The 3335-nt window shown below is 36.8% G+C and overlaps 1 long non-coding RNA gene across 1 annotated transcript; it reads left to right on the plus strand.

Annotated features, from left to right (window-relative positions):
• The first annotated feature begins 1117 nt into the window (after window positions 1-1117).
• On the plus strand, window positions 1118-2539 carry LOC141627395 (uncharacterized). The gene is made up of 2 exons (XR_012536963.1): window positions 1118-1395; window positions 2001-2539. It is a non-coding gene; the product is annotated as an uncharacterized LOC141627395 (long non-coding RNA).
• The last annotated feature ends 796 nt before the right edge of the window (window positions 2540-3335 follow it).

Here is a 3335-nt window from a genome sequence, read left to right on the forward strand (position 1 = left end):
CTGACCGGGCTGCTGAAATCTGGCCCATGTGACCGGGCTGGGCCGGACTAGCCTGCCATGTTGTTCACCCCTAGCTTAAAAGGATTGAAAGTACTACTCATATCAACAAAGTGCACTTTCTTTTCTGGTTATACATGCAAAAGAACTTCACAATTAGGCGTGTTTGGCTGAGAGTAGTCTTAGGGTGGGTGACCTCCTGGAAAGGTTCCCGGGATGCGCATGAGTGAGGACAAAATGTGCCGGAAAGGACCCGTGTTGATCTGTGGGCCATGTACACAGTCTGGCGAGCTACGGTAAGTGACCGCTCCCGACTCTAGGTTTGGGCCAGGGTGTTACAAGTGGTATCAGAGCAACCCTACGACTGTCTAGTGAGCCTCTAGCGTACCAGGGTCACTAACCTAGCGCCGGGGGGAGGGGGGGAGGATTCTGGGTTTGGCTCGGCTGCGGTCAGATGCTGCTAGGCGCAACGAGGCCATTGCGTTCTTGAAGTGGGGTGTGTAATACTCCACGAATACGTTATTCGGGTGGGTTACTCCCTTGAAGAGGTCCATTGATAGGCATAAAATTATGACTAGTGCTTAAAGGGATTGAAAGTATGACACATATCAACAAAGTACACTTTCTTTGCTGGTTATCAATGCAAAAGAATTTCACAGTTAAGCGTGCTTGGTTGAGAGTAGTCTTAGGATGGGTGACCTCCTAGGAAGGTTCCCGGGATGCACATGAGTGAGGACAAAATGCGCTGGAAAGGACCCGTGTTGATCTATGGGCCATGTATACAGCCTGGCGAGTTACCGTAAGTGACCGCTCCGTTGGGCCGGGGTGTTACATACTATCAGTTAAACATACTATCAAACCCATCGCATATAAATATGTGACTCATAATTCATATTTTTTGTTAAGATATGAGTAAGATGTACGATTAATAAAGTAATGTATAAAAAAATTGTATACATAATCATTTATATGCAACAATTGCTAAAATGAGTCTAATCTCCATAAACATTAGGCGATATATGTAAACTAATAAAAAGAATTTGCACCCTAACTATACCTTAACACCTTCCATTATTTTTGTGAGATCCTCTAATAAGAAGTGAAAAAGATCAAATTCACTATCACTCCTCATTAAAACCCTATTTACTTCTTCCTCCGCCGCTCACTATGAACTTCATATTTCCATCTCTTTTACGGAGTAATTTTTTTTCTTCTTCCTCCTCCCATTTCCAATATTCTTACTTTATTCCAAGGATAATAATTATTTTAATTACATTATCAATTACTCAATAATGATCTAGACCGTTGATTGACGGATAATGTGGATCAGGTCAAAAGAGCAGGATTCTCATCTAAGAAGAGAAGAATTGATAAAAACATTCTTGAATCTTTATGGAGGTATTTATTGTTGTTAGGAATTTCAAATTTGTCATCTTTAAATTTGTTTTGAACCCTTTTTACGGATTTAATTTGTTTTTCTCCTCTTTTAAAATCCTTTTTCTCCTTTTTATTTTACCATATTAATTTTAGGAGTTGTAAATACTAATCGCATACTCCGTTGTTAATAGATTATATTTTTTATTGTTATTAGTATTGATAATATTATGCTATTAATTAAATATGACATTAATTGTAAATAGTACACCCATTCATCTTTGCGTCTCCATTTGTCGAGTTGGATCTTTCTTGTTTTCATTTTTTTCATGTTTTCTGAAATTATAATGTTAAAAATATGTCACCCACAACTTATATAAAAGTATTTATTTAATGTTAAAAATACCTAGGAGTACCTATTTCTGCAAAGAAGCTGTCTGTTTTTGACTGTAATATGTTATTGGAAAGGGTAGTAGATAGGATAAGAGCTCTGGGGTAAAAAAAAAAAAACTATCTTATGCAGGGAGGTTAGTATTGATCAAGAGTGTGCTTAGAACTCTTCATAGCTACTGGGTTAGTATTTATATTATCCCATCCAGTATTATGACAAAAATAGAGGGTATTTGTAGGAGCTTTTATGGAAGGGAGATTCAAATTCCCAATCCCCTGCACTGGTTTCTTGGAGGCAAGCCTATTTACCTAAAGAACAGGGGGGTCGGGGGTTTGTGATATTAGGAGATGGAATGTTACGGCTGTGGGCAAATATGTTTGGTGGTTGATGGATAAGAAAGATCATTTGTGGGTTAAGTGGGTGCACTGCACTTACTTAAAAGGAATGAACTGGACTATTTATAAACCACCTCAAGGAAGCAGTTGGAGATGGAAGAGAATTTGCAGAGTTACGGAAAATCTACTCCGTGGCTATGTTAATATTGATTGGCTACAAAAAGATGGTGAATACTCGATTGCCAAAGGTTATAACTGGCTTGGCTCAGAGGATGCAGCAGTGGACTGGCATAGCTATGTTTGGAACTCAGCTGGCGTTCCAAAACACTAGTTTATAAGCTGGTTATATGTTCAATCTCTTTTGTTGACATTGGATAGGCTCAATAGAATGCATATCTGCAGTGACACAACCTGTTTATTATGTGATGATGGAGCTAAAGATCATGAGCACCTGTTTTTTTCTTGTCCTTTGGTGAGCCGAAGTCGTATGCTCCCAAAGATAATATTTATAACACTTATGACCTTAAACTAAATATAGTATATGGTAATAAGGATTGATCCACAGAGAAGGCGATATAATTAAATGTGTAATAATATAGAGTACAAATATCAAGAGAGGGGGGGGTTGATTGATTATAACTAATAATGAACTAATAAGACAAAGCAATAAGTAAATAACATGAATTCAGTTGATTAAAGGTCTTGGGTCAACAAACATCCACTATCAACAATCTAATTGGTCTTCGATTATCTTTAATTCAATTACTCTCAAATACTTTATTGTGGAAATACAATTTTCCTTCTCCCTCTTAAGTTTAGTCAACTAACTCGAAACGCGCTATTAGAAGACCCTAATTATTGAACAATCAAATCCGCGCGTCTAGATTTAATCCAACAGCAGCATTAACAATCAAAGGAAGCAATAAAGATAACGATCTTTAACACACGCGGTTAACGATTCGAATTATATGTTTAGTCTGTACTTCGTCCTAATAACGATGAAACGCATACAAATTATTAGGGTAAAGTTTTCTACTTTAGTCTAGATAATTGAACAATTACGGATTCAATATCTAAACTTGCAATAGATTAAAGGAAATAATTACTAATTGATTAGATTAGCAAAAACAAACAATAATATTAAGATATGAGCAAGAGACATAAACAATACTTGAGAAATAAAGAAAGAAAGAACAATCTCACAATTTAATTAATTGATAGCTTCAATTGTTGATCCA

The sequence above is a fragment of the Silene latifolia genome, chromosome Y (assembly GCF_048544455.1).
Source record: "Silene latifolia isolate original U9 population chromosome Y, ASM4854445v1, whole genome shotgun sequence".
Taxonomy (NCBI): Eukaryota; Viridiplantae; Streptophyta; class Magnoliopsida; order Caryophyllales; family Caryophyllaceae; genus Silene; species Silene latifolia.